This window comes from Phoca vitulina, unplaced genomic scaffold (assembly GCF_004348235.1).
Source record: "Phoca vitulina isolate PV1807 unplaced genomic scaffold, GSC_HSeal_1.0 scaffold22, whole genome shotgun sequence".
Taxonomy (NCBI): Eukaryota; Metazoa; Chordata; class Mammalia; order Carnivora; family Phocidae; genus Phoca; species Phoca vitulina.
The window spans coordinates 13,370,618-13,386,733 of record NW_022589725.1 but is presented as its reverse complement, the minus strand read 5'-3'; positions in this window follow the sequence as shown (position 1 = coordinate 13,386,733).

Here is a 16,116-nt window from a genome sequence, read left to right as displayed (position 1 = left end):
GTGAAGGTCACACACACTGCCCATAGCACTTAAGAAAATAAGATCTAGAGTAAAGAGAAGACTGGGACTCACCCTACAAGAAACTCCTGTAAAACATCCTGTCACTCCTCTAGAGTGCTAGAGGACAGTGCTCTAGGACATTCAATGTGCTCCTTGATGTGGCAGCAGGTTATTGTAAAGCATTATGTTCCTGTAAAATGCATTATGCCATTCTATTACCAAATACAAGAGTCCCTGATGATCTAGCCTAACAAGCAGTATTATGCAGTGCAGCAGCACAGGGACTGGGTTCCCATTATTTAAACTGCAGAAAGGCACTGCCACAATGTCACTGTGGAGGCCACCATCACATACATCAGTAAGCCCCCCTACCTGGATCCACATCTCCCACTGTAAGGAGACCTTAACCCTGATCATTTAACAACTTCATACACTTTATGTTTCTCATAAACAGATCAATGAGGTCCAGACTGTTGGTGCCAATGTATGGAAACAAAAGGAAGTCATACCTCATTCTTAAAAGTCTATTCCCCAAAGTGACACCAATCATTTCTCCTCACATTCCATTGGTAAAAACAAATCACATAACCACACTTAGATGCAGGGGGAATGGGACATTGGCAACCTTTCCCAAGTGACAATTATATACTAGGTAATGGGAGGATGCATTTCAGGGGAAAGCTGGTCAGAGTCGCCACAGGTATAGAGGAGGGTTGAAAGATACAGAGAGGTACAGAGGAGCTGAAAGATGCTGAGCAGCTAAAAGAAAGTGTCACACATCTATTACAGAAGGGCATAGACACCAAGAGATATATAAGAGTGAACACTCCTGGGGCGCCTGGGTGGCTCAGTTGGTTAAGCGACTGCCTTCGGCTCAGGTCATGATCCTGGAGTCCCTGGATCGAGTCCCACATCGGGCTCCCTGCTCAGCAGAGAGTCTGCTTCTCCCTCTGACCCTAACCCCTCTCATGTGCTCTCTCTCATTCTCTGTCTCTCAAATAAATAAATAAAATATTAAAAAAAAAAAAAAGAGTGAACACTCCTCTTGTTTCACAAATAATAATCACAAAAAAAGAAAGCACAACTTTTGTTATATATCCAAGCATTCAACAAGAAAAGACATTTTTGTACCAAAGTAATTCAAGAGTCTAAATTTAAGAAGTAACTATGTGGCTAAGTAATCAGGACTCCATCCAGTCTGGGGTTACACAAAATGCCAAAGTATTGTACTAAAATGGTATGTTTTCTTTATATTTGCTATTACAATGCAAAATACCACTGTTCGTTGTCCCAAAACAAATTGAATTGTTACATGTATTCAACTTGCTTATGCTACTATTATATAGTTTTATAAATTAATCTATCTTGTTTCTGACACTTACACGGTTTTCTCCTCTGGCGAGTTACAGAAGCACACACTTTGCATCCACTCCACAATTACCTGTGCAAATTTTCAGCGGCAGGCATGCTACACTGTCTTCACTGGGAGATTAGGGGAAATCTCTCCTAAGGCTTAGCTCTCTGGACCATGGCAGAAGTATATGTACACAAGTCGTTGCAGATCATGCTGTGCTCTGGGGTGAGGACCCATTAGTATGACTAGGAGAGATAAGTCACAGGTACAAATAGTTTGGGTCTGTCTGCCCAGACAGAGGGGTTATCAGAGGCCCCCTGAAGAGTCCATTGTACTTCCCACACTGGACTACCTTGATCCCTGAAATCACCCTACTCATGTGACCCAGATGAAGGAACTGACCTTGCTAAACTCTCCTTCTTAAGGTCTTTTATCTTCTAGTCCCTTAATCTGCCTTTCCTGCACAATTTCTTTATTCCTCATCTTATTTCATGGGACAATAACTCTGCTAGCCTCTAACAATAGGGACAGGAGAGAGGAAAGGAATAAAAGAAGGTTGGGTGGCATCAAGCAGTAGTGAGCAATTATTCTGTGGGCACCAACCATGTGCTGAGTGCCACTTAAGTTATCACTCTTGAAACTCATAACACTTTGAGTTTGATGTCATTGGAGCATTTTTTAAATTAGGAAACTGAGGCTCAGAGGTTTGATATGAATTTTCCAGGGTCTCATTAATGCATCAGCAGCGCAAGCTGAATGAAATCCCTTCTGCCTAACTCCATGTTCTGTAATCACACCCAGTCACATCTTTAGCTCTCTGATTTTATTATTATGGAAGTATTCTCCTTGAATTCATCAAATGTATACTCCCTTGATCCAAATACATTCCATGCATCAATCAGACTTTTCCTTCTTCACTTTTCTTTATCAGTGTCCACTCCATGATTCATCACTTCAATTGCTTTCTTGCCAACATCTTAAGAATCCAAACACTATTATTTTCTGCACCTATCTGTAAGGAAAAAATTCAACCCCAGATCCTTTTTTTAAAGATTTTTTATTTCTTCATTTGAGAGAGACAGAGAGAGCAAGTGAGAGCACAGCAGGGGGGAGGGGCAAAGGGAGAGGGAGAAGCAGACTCCCCACTGAGCAGGGAGCCCAACACAGGGCTCGATCCTAGGACCCTGGTATCATGACCCAAGCAGAAAGCAGACGCTTAACCGACAGAGCCACCCAGGCACCCCAACCCCAGATCCTATTAAGTGTTTGCCTTCTCCACAAACAAACAAAAATCCCAACCCTGATAAGAATGCTGGAGAAAATCACAAAGCTGTACAGATTAGTGGCATCTGAATTTGTCATTTTCAATCTTTACACAGCCCTCAGCAGCAGCCATTTGACTGCCATTCAACAGAAGCCTTGATGAAAGTAAGAGCAATATCTGGTTTTGCTCATTATTTCAAACCATTTTAATGTAAACTCCATGATGGTATGAACTGCCTGTGGTACATACTGCCAGCCCCTAAGACAGTTTCTAGAACATGATACATGCTTAATAAATATCTAATGAAGAAATTAAATGAATAAGAGCTTAAAGCGGTCAACAGCAGTCCAGGATTTAAAGAGACTTGTTTTGCGTATCATATGATCTCACTGATATGAGGAATTCTTAATCTCAGGAAACAAACTGAGGGTTGCCGGAGTGGTGGGGGTGGGAGGGATGGGGTGGCTGGGTGATAGACATTGGGGAGGGTATGTGCTAAGGTTAGCACTATGAATTGTGTAAGACTGATGAATCACAGACCTGTACCTCTGAAACAAATAATACATTATATGTTAAAAAAAAAAGAAGAAGATAGTAGGAAGGGAAAAAGGAAGGGGGGGAAATCGGAGGGGGAGACAAACCGTGAGAGACTATGGACTCTGAGAAACAAACTGAGGGTTCTAGAGGGGAGGGGGGTGGGGGGATGGGTTAGCCTGGTGATGGGTATTAAAGAGGGCACATATTGAATGGAGCATTGGGGGCGCCTGGGTGGCTCAGTCGTTAAGCGTCTGCCTTCGGCTCAGGTCATGATCCCAGGGTCCTGGGATCGAGTCCCACATCAGGCTCCCTGCTCGGCGGAAAGCCTGCTTCTCCCTCTCCCACTCCCCCTGCTTGTGTTCCTGCTCTCGCTATCTCTCTCTCTGTCAAATAAATAAGTAAAATCTTTAAAAAAAAAAATGAATGGAGCATTGGGTGTTATACGCAAACAATGAATCATGGAACACTACATCAAAAACTAATGATGTAATGTATGGTGATTAACATAATAAAATTTAAAAAATAATAAAGAGACTTGTTTTGGAAGTTACAATTAAGCAGAGACTTGAGAGATAAGTAGGAGTTTGCTCATGAGAGGAGCTGGAAAGGACAGTATTAACGGAAAATTGAAAGGCATTCCTAAGATCCCTCCTTCCTACTTTACACACAGTGTTCTGAATATTCTCTCTACTCAAAGCTCTTCCATTCTCTCCAGCCCCACTGTCACTCCTATGAATGCACTCAGATTCAGTCTCTACCTTGCAACCAAATGCACTTTTGCTGTTGAAGTAATAAGCAAGATGGTGGAATAGGAGCCCCTGGATCAAGTCCTCCTGACAGAAATACAAATGAGCAAGTGTCCACAGACAAGATGCCTTTGTGAAAATCCCAGAACTTGGGAGTGAGGCTGAAGCACATCCTTTGAAGCACAAAAAACAAGAAAATCTACTCTAGAAAGGTAAGAAGAGCAGGTTCACTTTGACCATAGCACCCCTCCCCCAGGCCAACAGAGTGCCACACCAAGAGTGATCTTCTGGGCCCACGATTTCTCCAGTGGAGGAAAGAGGACCAGAAGCAGACATTCAGTCTCCCCAGCATTTCTGGGTCACTCCCTGGAAGCCCACTTCTATCTTGGAGAACAATGGGACAACTGACAGACCTAGACCACAGGAAGGCAGCTGGAACAAAGAAGGGTGGGGCTCATGATGACCAGCAAGTGGATCTTAGCATTGCAACCATATCCCAGCCAGTGACCTTGCCCAAAGAGAGAGGCCAGCCAGTGGCTCCTCCCACCTGTGAACCCAAGTCAACAGCCCCTTTGGCCAGAGAACACAGTCAGCATTTCTGCCTGGCCTCAGCCAGTGGTCCAACCCAGCTGTAGAGCACAGACTATGGCCCGGCTTAATCATCGTACACAGTCAGGGACCCTGCCCGACCACAGAGAACAGCCAGTGACTCCACTGGACCAGAGAGCCAAGCCAACACCTCCAACCAACCACAGTGCACAACCTGCAGCCCTGCCCAATTGCAGGCCACAGCCAGTAGCCCCACCAAACAATGAAGCACAGCCTGCAGCTTCACTTAAACATAAAATCCAGCTAGAAGCACCACTTCACCAGGGAGTAAAAATTGCAACCCTATCCAATCAGGGGTGATTGCAGGAACTAGCCAGTGGCCCTGTGCAGTTATTGAGTCCAGCCAGCGGCAGAAGGAGCCCAGCCTGCATTCACACCCACCCGGTGAGCCCAGTAACTGGCCCTGCCTGACCACAGATCCCAACAGGCAACTGTGCTCAACTACAGAACCCAGCCAGTGGATGGGAGCCCAGCCAGCAGCATTACCAAAGCTCACAGCATAAGCAGGAGCTCCCTCCAAACAGAAACCCTATGGCAAACCCCACCTGCCAGTGAAAGGTATGAGCTAACCCATCAAGAAACCTGGGCTAAACTGAGTCATGAAGGTCTTTCCGTCCAAAGTGAACCTGTATAGACTAGAAGAGGTGACTCCTTCCTCAAATGCATAGACACCAATACAAGGATACAAGGATCACAAAGAATCAGGGAAACATGACACCACCCAAGAAAACTAGTAAGATTCCAATGACCGATCCTTAAAAATAGAGATACGTGAATTGACTGACAAAGAATTCAGAATAATCCTCTTACAGAAGTTCAGTGAAGTACAAGAAAACACAGATAGACAACTAAACAAAATTAGGAAAACAATACTTAAACAAAATAAGTTCAAAAAAAAGAAAAAGAAATCACTTTAAAAAAAATTCCTAGGGGCACCTGAGTGTCTCAGATGGTTAAGAGTCCAGCTCTCGATTTTGGCTCAGGTCACGATCTCAGGGTTGTGAGATCGAGCCCAGCGTTCATTAAGAATGCTTAAGATTCTCGGGGCGCCTGGGTGGCTCAGTTGGTTAAGCGGCTGCCTTCGGCTCAGGTCATGATCCCAGGGTCCTGGGATCGAGCCCCGCATCGGGCTCCCTGCTCAGCAGAGAGCCTGCTTCTCCCTCTCCCTCTGTCTGCCACTCTGCCTACTTGTGCTCTCTATCTCTGTTAAATAAATAAAAATCTTTAAAAAAAAAAAAAAAAAGAATGCTTAAGATTCTCTCTCTCCCTCTCCCTTTGCCCCTCCCCCCCAAAAAAAACCTAGAGCGGAAGTTTTCATGACTGACTGACCAAAGGCACAATCCATGATGAAGTAATTGATAAGGTAAACTTAATTAAAATTAAAAACTTCTGCCCTCGCAAAAGACAATGTCAGGAACATGAGAAGACAAGCCACAGATTGGGGAAAAATATTTTCAAAAGACACATCTGATAAAGGACTGTTACCCAAAATATACAAAGAATTCTTAAAACTCAATAATAAAAAAATAAACAACTCAAGTAAAAAAAAATGGGCTAAAGACCTTAGCAGACACTTCAACAAAGAAAATACACAGATGGCAAATAAGCATGTGAAAAGATGTTACACATCATATGTCGTCAGGGAAATTCAAGTTAAAACAACAGTGAGATATCATTACACATCTATTAGAATGGCCAAAATCCAAACACTGACAACACTAAATACTGGTGAAGATGTGTAACAACAGGAACCCTCATTCATTGTTGGTGGGGATGCAAACCGGCACAGCCAATTTGAAAGACAGCTTGGTGATTTCTCACAAAACTAATGATTCAGCAATTGTGCTTCCTCAGTACAGGTATCCCCCACTTCCCAAAAGTTCACGTTATACCACTTCACTTCGACAAAAGACCTCCATTAGTACTGTTTTCACTAACCAAAAGAAAGCTTAAGAGGATTCTTGCTTTTACAAAAAAAGGCAAAAAATTGGGGCGCCTGGGTGGCTCAGTTGGTTAAGCAACTGCCTTCAGCTCAGGTCATGATCCTGGAGTCCCGGGATCGAGTCCCACATAAGGCTCCCTGCTCGGCGGGGAGTCTGCTTCTCCCTCTAACCCTCCCCCCTCTCATGCTCTCTCTCTCTATCTCATTCTCTCTCTCAAATAAATAAATAAAATATTAAAAAAAAACAAAACAAAAAAAGGCAAAAAATGAAAATAACATTCAGGGTTTGTTTTGCAGCAAGCTGTTATAGAGGCGGCGCACCCTGAGTAACAACAGTGACACCACCAAGCCCCTACCCCCAGATCTACACTCAGCATCTCAGCATCAAGCTGCCAGGGCTTTAAACTGGATCAGTGAGCATCTGTGCTTCATCTCAATTTAATTTGTGCATTCATTGACAAGATGTGTCTAAAGGTGTCGGAAAAGCCAAAAGAAAGGTTACTTTTCAGTTCTGGGAACATCCTCAAATTTTTCAATATAAATTAATGATAACTATCTCTTCACTTTACACCATTTCATCTCACAAAAGATTTCATAGGAATGCTCCACTTTTGGATAGTGGGGGAAACCTGTATTTACCTAAAGGAATTGAAAGCTTATGCCCACACAAAAACCTGCATACAGAAGTTTAAAGCAGCTTTATTCATAATTGCCAAAATGTGGAAACAACCAAGATATACTTCAGAAGGTAAAGGGATAACAACTGTGATACATCTTGACAATGGAATATTATTCAGTGCCAAAAAGAAATGGGCTATTAAGCCATCAGCAGACATGGAATAAACTTAAATGCGTATGACTAAGTGAAAGAAGCCAATTTCAGAAAGACACAAACTATATGATTACAACTGTATGACATTTGTTAAAAGGAAAAACTATGGAGACAGAAAGATTAGTGTTGTCAGGGATTGGGGTGGGGGGATGGATGAGTAGGTGGAGCACAGGAAGTATTTAAGGTAGTGAAACTATTCTGTGATACTAGAATGATGAATCCATGTCAATACATTTGCCTAAAGCCATAGAAAATACAACACCAAGAGTGAACCATAATATAAACTGTGGATTTTAGTGATTATTATATGCTAATCATAGCAAGTAAACCACTCTGCTGGAGTTTGTTGATAATGGTGGAGGCTATGCATGTGCAGGGGCAGGGTGTATATGACAGATCTCTGTATCTTCCTTGCAATAATTGCAACAATTTTGCAATGAAACTAAAATTTCATTTAAAAAATAAAGTCCTGGGGTGCCTGGGTGGTTCAATCGGTTAAGCGTCCAACTCTTGATTTCGGCTCAGGTCATGATCTCTGGGTCATGAAATCAAACCCCACATCAGGCTCCATGCTCAGCACTAGTCTGCTTGAGATTCTTTCTCCCTCTCCCACTGCCCCTTCTGCTTGTGCTCTCTCTCTCAAATAAATGAATGAATGAATGAATAAATAAACAAATCTTTAAAAAAAAAAAAGAGGGCAGGGCACCTGGGTGGCTCAGTCGTTAAGCGTCTGCCTTCGGCTCAGGTCATGATCCCAGGGTCCCGGGATCAAGCTCCGCATTGAGCTCCCTGCTCGGCAGGGGGCCTGCTTCTCCCTCTCCCACTCCCCCTGCTTGTGTTCCCACTCTCGCTGTGTCTCTCTCTGTCAAATAAATAAATAAAATCTTAAAAAAAAAAAAAAAAAAGAGGGGGGAGAGGAAAAGATGGCAGAGGAGTAGGGGACCCTATTCCAACTGATCCCCGGAATTGAGTTGGATATCTACCAGACCCTCTGAACACCCTCAAAATCAGCCTGATGTGTAAGAAGACAGATCTGGATCTCAACAAACAGAATATCGCAGGCAGTTGGTTTCAAGGTACAAAGTGGGGAACCATGATTCAGCAGGCAAATATCAGAGGATAAATGGCAGCTGGATGGAGCCTGGCCATGGGGATCCTGCACCGCCTGTGAGCGACAGCCTCCCGCGCTGGGGACTGGGCACAGACTTGCAGACCGGTAGCAGCGGGGAAAGGACTTTAGGGCAGCCCCCCGGATGGAAACCAGAGCAGCAGGGCTGCATGTGCGAACTGGGGGCGGCTGGCAGTTTTAGAAGCACAAAGGGCAAAGATCTGCCCCGACCTGGAGGCGAGGACTGGGAGCGCTGCGGAGGGGCCCACAACCCAGGACACTGCACTTTATAGCAGCACAGACAGAAAGGGAGAGAGGTGGACTGGAGAGCTCACTGAAGAACAGACTGCGATCTCTCTGCTCTGAAGTAGAGGGTTGGAAACAGTCTCTTCTGCTCTGACTCTCAGAAGAGACGCAGAAAACCGCCAGAGAACAAAAGCCCCAAAAAACTGGTTCCCACTGAGCCCATCCCTCGCCACAGGGGGCAGGGCAACTCTGCCCAAACAGGGTTGCCTGAGTAACAACACAGCAGGCCCCTCCCCCAGAAGACAGGCTGGGAGAACAAGAGGCCAGCAACCCTAAGGTCCCAAGAAAACAGGTGCATCTTGCTTGGGTTCTGGTCAATAATTTGGACTCTGTACATTCCTTCAACCACCCTCAACAGAACGAGTAGGAGGAGGAACCCCCAAAAGAGGAAAAACTCAGGGATTATGACTTATGCCACAGATGTACAAATGGATTCAGATACAACCAAGATGTTGGAGATGGAATTCAGGCTAGCAATTGTGAAGACAATGGCTAGAATGGAGAAATCAATTAATGGCAACATAGAGTCTCTAAGCGCAGAAATGAAAGCTGAATTGGCAGAATTTAAAAACGCTATCAATGAGATCCAAGCTAATCTAGATAATCTAACAGCCAGGGTAAGTGAGGCAGAAGAATGAATTAGTGACCTGGAAGACCATTTAATAGGTAAAAAGGGAAAAGAGGAGGCCAGGGAAAAACAACTCAGAATCCATGAAAATAGAATCAGAGAAATAAGTGACACCATGAAGGGTTCCAATGTCAGAATTATTGGAATCCCGGAGGGAGTGGAGAGAGAGAGAGGACTAGGAGATATATTTGAGCAAATCATAGCGAGAACTTCCCTAATCTGGGGAATGAAACTAACATTCGTGTCCTAGAGGCAGAGAGGACCCCTCCCAAGATCAAGGAAAACAGGCCAACACCCTGGCATGTAATAGTAAAACTCACAAATCTTAGAACCAAGGAAACCATCTTAAGGGCAGTTAGGGGGAGGGGAAGAGATTCCTTACGTACAGAGGGAGGAACATCAGAATAACGTCAGACCTATCCACAGAGACCTGACAAGCCAGAAAGGCCTGGCAAGACATATTCAGGGTACTAAACGAGAAGAACATGCAGCCAAGAATACTTTATCCGGCAAGGCTGTCATTTAGAATGGATGGAAAGATGCAGAGCTTCTACGACCGGCAGAAACTGAAAGAATATGTGATCACTAAGCCGACCCTGCAAGAAACATTAAGGGGGGGTTCTATAAAAGGAGAAAGACCCCAACAGTGATATACAACAGAAATTTACAGGGACAATCTATAAAAACAAGGTCTTCACAGGCAATATGATGACAATTAATTCATAACTTTCAATAATCACTCTCAACGTGAATGGCCTAAATGCTCCCATAAAACGGCACAGGGTTGCAGATTGGATAAAAAGACAGGACCCATTCATATGCTGTCTACAAGAGACTCATTTTGAACCTAAACATACATTCAGACTGAAAATGAAGGGATGGAGATCCATCTTCCATGCCAGCGGACCTCAAAAGAAAGCTGGGGTAGCAATTCTTATATCAGACAAATTAGATTTTAAACTAAAGACTGTAGTTAGAGACACTGCTTCTCCCTCTCCCACTCCCCCTGCTTGTGTTCCCTCTCTCGCTGTGTCTCTCTCTGTCAAATAAATAAATAAAATCTTAAAAAAAAAAAAAAAAGAGGACACTATATCATTCTTAAAGGGTCTATCCAACAAGAAGATCTAACAACTGTAAATATCTACACCCCCAACATGGGAGCAGCCATCTACATAAGCCAACTATTAATCAAAATAGTCATATTGATAACAATACGTTAATTGTAGGAGACCTCAATACTCCACTCTCAGCAGTAGACAGATCATCTAAGCAGAAAATCAACAAGGAAACAAGAGCTTTGAATGACACACTGGACCAGACGGACCTCATAGATATATACAGAACATTCCACCCTAAAACAACAGAATACTCATTCTTCTCGAGTGCACATGGAACTTTCTCCTGCATAGACCACATACTGGGTCACAAATCAGGTCTCAACCGATACCAAAAGATTGAGATTATTCCCTGCATATTCTCAGACCATAATGCTTTGAAACTGGAACTCAATCACAAGAAAAAATTTGGCAGAAATTCAAACACTTGGAAGCTAAAGACCACTCTGCTCAAGAATGTTTGGGTCAGGGGAGCCTGGGTGGCTCAGTCATTAAGCGTCTGCCTTCTGCTCAGGTCATGATCTCAGCGTCCTGAGATCAAGCCCCATGTTGGGCTCCCTGCTCCGTGGGAAGCCTGCTTCTCTGTCTCCCACTCCCCCTGCTTGTGTTCCCTCTCTTGCTGTGCCTCTCTGTCAAATAAATAAATAAAATCTTAAAAAAAAAAAGAAAAAGACTGTTTGGGTCAACCAGGAAATCAAAGAAGAACTTAAACAATTCATTGAAACCAATGAGAATGAAAACACATCTGTCCAAAACCTATGGGATACTGCAAAGGCGATCCTAAGGAGGAAATACATAGCCATCCAAGCCTCACTCAAAAAAATAGAAAAATCCCAAATTCACCAACTAACTCTACACCTTAAAGAACTAGAGAAAAAGCAACAAATGATGCCTAAGCCATGCATTAGAGGAGAAATAATTAAGATTAGAGCAGAGATCAATGAATTAGAAACCAGAAACACAGTAGATCAGATCAATGAAACTAGAAGCTGGTTCTTTGAAAGAATTAATAAGATCAATAAACCACTGGCCAGACTTATCCAAAAGAAAAGAGAAAGGACCCAAATTAATAAAATTATGAATGAAAGGGGAGAGATCACGACTAACACCAAGGAAATAGAAACAATTTTTAGAAATTATTATCAACAACTGTATGCCAATAAACTGAGGAATCTGGATGAAATGGAGGCCTTCCTGGAAACCTATAAGCTGCCAAGACTGAAACAGGAAGAAACTGACAACCTGAATAGGCCAATAACCAGTAACGAGATTGAAGCAGTGATCAAAAACCTCCCAAAAAACAAGAGTCCAGGGCCTGATGGATTCCCTGGGGAATTACCAAACATTCAAAGAAGAAATGATACCTATTCTCCTGAAGCTGTTTCAAAAAATAGAAAAAGAAGGAAAGCTTCCAGACTCATTCTATGAGGCCAGCATTACCTTAATCCCCAAACCAGGCAAAGACCCCATCAAAAAGGAGAATTTCAGACCGATATCCCTGATGAATATAGATTCCAAAATCCTCAACAAAATCCTAGCTAATAGGATCCAACAATACATTAAAAGGATCATCCACCACGACCAAGTGGGATTTATCCCCGGGATGCAAGGGTGGTTCAACATTTGCAAATCAATCAATGTGATAGAACACATTAATAAGAGGAGGGAGAAGAACCATATGGTCCTCTGAATTGATGCAGAAAAAGCATTTGACAAAATACAACATCCTTTCCTGATTAAAACTCTCCAGAGTATAGGGATAGAGGGAACATTCCTCAACTTCATAAAATCAATCTATGAAAAACCCACAGTAAATATCATCCTCAATGCGGAAAAGCTCAGAGCCTTTCCCTTAAGATCAGGAACACGTCAAGGATGCCCACTCTCACCACTATTGTTCAACATAGTACTAGAAGTCCTAGCAACAGCAATCAGACAACAAAAAGAAATAAAAGGTATTCAAATTGGCAAAGAAGTCAAACTCTCTCTTTTTGCAGATGACATGGTACTTTATGCGGAAAACCCAAAAGACTCCACCCCCAAATTACTGGAACTCATACAGCAATTCAGTAATGTGGTAGGATACAAAATCAATGCACAGAAATCAGTTGCTTTCTTATACACTAACAACACAACTGTAGAAAGAGAAATTAGAGAAACGATTCCATTTACAATAGCACCAAAAATCATAAGATACCTCAGAATAAACCTAACCAAAGAGGAAAAGGATCTATACTCTAGGAACTACAGAACACTCATGAAAGAAATTGAAGAAGACACAAAAAGATGGAAAAACATTCCATGTTCATGGATCGGAAGAATAAACATTGTTAAAATGTCTATGCTACCCAGAGCAATCTATACCTTCAACGCCTCCCGATCAAAATTCCAATGACATTTTTCAAAGTGCAAGAATAAACAATCCTAAAATTTGTATGGAATCAGAAAAGACCCCGAATCACCAAGGAAATGTTGAAAAAGAGAAACAAAGATGGGGGCATCATGTTGCCCGATTTCAAGCTATATTACAAAGCAGTGATCACCAAGACGGCGTGGTACTGGCACAAAAACAGACATATAGACCAATGGAACAGACTAGAGTCCAGATATGGACCCTCAACACTATGGTCAAATAATCTTCGACACAGCAGGAAAAAATATGCAATGGAAAAAAGACTGTCTCTTCAATAAATGGTGCTGGGAAAATTGGACAGCCACATGCAGAAGAATGAAACTCGACCATTCTCTAACACCATACACAAAGATAAATTCAAAATGGATGAAAGACCTCAATGTGAGACAGGAACCCATCAAAATCCTAGAGAAGAACATAGGCAATAATCTCTTTGACATCGGCCACAGCAACTTCTTTCAAGATACATCTCCAAAAGCTAGTGAAATAAAAGCAAAAATGAACTTTTGGGACTTCATCAAGATAAAAAGCTTCTGCACAGCAAAGGAAACAGTCAACAAAACAAAGAAGCAACCCACAGAATGGGAGAAGATATTTGCAAATGACACTACAGATAAAGGGCTGGTATCCAAGATCTATAAAGAACTTCTCAAACTCAACACCCAAAAAACAAATAATCAAGTCAAAAAATGGGCAGAAGACATGAACAGACACTTCTCTGAAGAAGACATGCAAATGGCTAACAGACACATGAAAAAATGCTCATCATCATTAGCCATCAGGGAAATTCAAATTTAAACCACATTGAGATACCACCTTACACCAGTTAGAATGGCAAAAATGGACAGGGCAAGAAACAACAAATGTTGGAAAGGTTGTAGAGAAAGGGGAACCCTCTTACACTGTTGGTGGGAATGCCAGTTGGTACAGCCACTTTGGAAAACAGTGTGGAGGTTCCTCAAAAAATTAAAAGTAGAGCTACCCTATGACCCAGCAATTGCACTCCTGGGTATTTACCCCAAAGACACAGATGTAGTGAAAAGAAGGGCCCTATGCACCCCAATGTTCATAGCAGCAATGTCCACAATAGCCAAACTGTGGAAAGAGCCGAGATGCCCTTCAACAGATGAATGGATAAAGAAGATGTGGTCCATATATACAATGGAATATTACTCAGCCATCAGAAAGGATGAATACCCAACTTTTACATCAACATGGATGGGACTGGAGGAGATTATGCTAAGTGAAATAAGTCAAGCAGAGAAAGTCAATTATCATATGGCTTCATTTATTTGTGGAACATAAGGAATAGCATAGAAGACATTAGGAGAAGGAAGGGAAAAATGAAGGGGGGGAAATTGGAGGGAGAGATGAACCATGAGAGACTATGGACTCTGAGAAACAAACTGAGGGTTTTAGAGGGGAGGGGGTGGGGGAATGGGTTAGCCCGGTGATGGGTATTAAGGAGGGCACGTACTGCATGGAGCACTGGGTGTTATACGAAAACAATGAAGCATGGATCACTACATCAAAAACTAATGATGTATTGTATGGTGACTAATATAACATAATAAAATAAAATTAAAAAAAAAAAGAGGAGGTGGAAGAGAAGGAGGAGCAAACAATTACCAAAATATCAAACTAAAAAGCTCCTACTCAACAAGGGAAACAACCAATAGAGTGAAAAGGCAATCTATGGAAAAGGAGTGAACATTTGTAAACCACGTATCTGATAAGAAATTAATATCCAAAATATTAAAGGAAATCTGACAACTCAGTAGTAAAAGAAAAATTAACCATTTTTTAAAATGGGTAAAATTTAATGGAGGGCAGAGGAGAACATGTGTGGTTTATAAATAAAATATCATTTTGTCACATTAAAATAATAATAATAAAAAATAAAAATGGGTAAAAGACCTCAATAGAAATTTCTCCAAAAATATACAAATGGCCAACAAGCATATGAAAAGGGTGCTTGACAACACTAACCATTAGGGAAATGCAAATCAAAACCACAATGAGATTATCCCCATATGCCTCTTAGGATGTCTATTATCGTTGCGCCTGGGTGGCTCAGTCATTAAACGTCTGCCTTCGGCTCAGGTCATGATCCCAGGGTCCTGGGATCAAGCCCCACATCGGGCTCCCTGCTCCACGGGAAACCTGCTTCTCCCTCTCCCACTCCCCCTGCTTGTGTTCCCTCTTTTGTTGTGTCTCTCTCTGTCAAATAAATACATAAAATCTTAAAAAAAAAAAATGGATGTCTATTATCAATAAAACAAAGTTAACAAGTGTTGGCAAGGATATGCAAAAATTTGGAACCCTTGTACACTGTTGTTGAGAATGTAAATTGGTTTAGCCACTATGGAAAATAGTATGGAGGTTCCTCAAAAAATTAAAAATATAACTACCATAACGATCCACCAATCCTATTCCTGGGTATATATCCAAAGGAAATGGAATCACTATCTCAAAGAAATATCTGCATTCATTTTCACTGCAGTATTATTCACAATAGTCAATGCATGGAGTAATCTAAATGTCCATTGATGAATGAATGGATAAGAAAATGTGGTATTTATATATAATAAAATATTATTCACCCTTAATAAAAAAGGAAATCCTGCCATTTGTGACAAAATGGGTGATTCTGGAGGATATTACGTTAAGTGAAATAAGCCAGACACAGAAGAACAGATGCTACATGATCTTACTTAAATAAGGAATCTACATTAACCAAACACACAAAGCAGAGAGTAGAATGGTGGTCACCAGGGACTGGAGGGAAGATGAAATGGAGAAATTTTGGTCAAAGAGTACAAAGTTTCAGTTATACAAACATGAATAAGTACTGTACACCACAGTGCCCACAGTTAAGAATACAGCATTGTATACTTAAAAATTTGCTAAAACAGTGTATCTTATGTTTAGTGTTCTTATCACAAAATAAGTTAAAAAACAGATTTTAAGGGCTCCTAGCTGGCTCAGTTAGAGGACTGTGTGACTCTTGATCTCAGAGCCGTTAGTTCAAGCCCCATGTTGGGTGTAGAGATTACATATATAAATAAAACTTCTTAAAAAAAGTAATTTAAATTAATTAAAAATAATAAAAAATAGATTTTAAATGATAAAATATTAGATGTTCAAATGTAAAAAAATAAATTTTAAATGTCAGAAGATTTTAAATAGATTCTAAATGACTTTTGGAGGCCATACATGTTTATGAGCATATGGTGTTGATTGTGGTGATGGTTTCATAGGT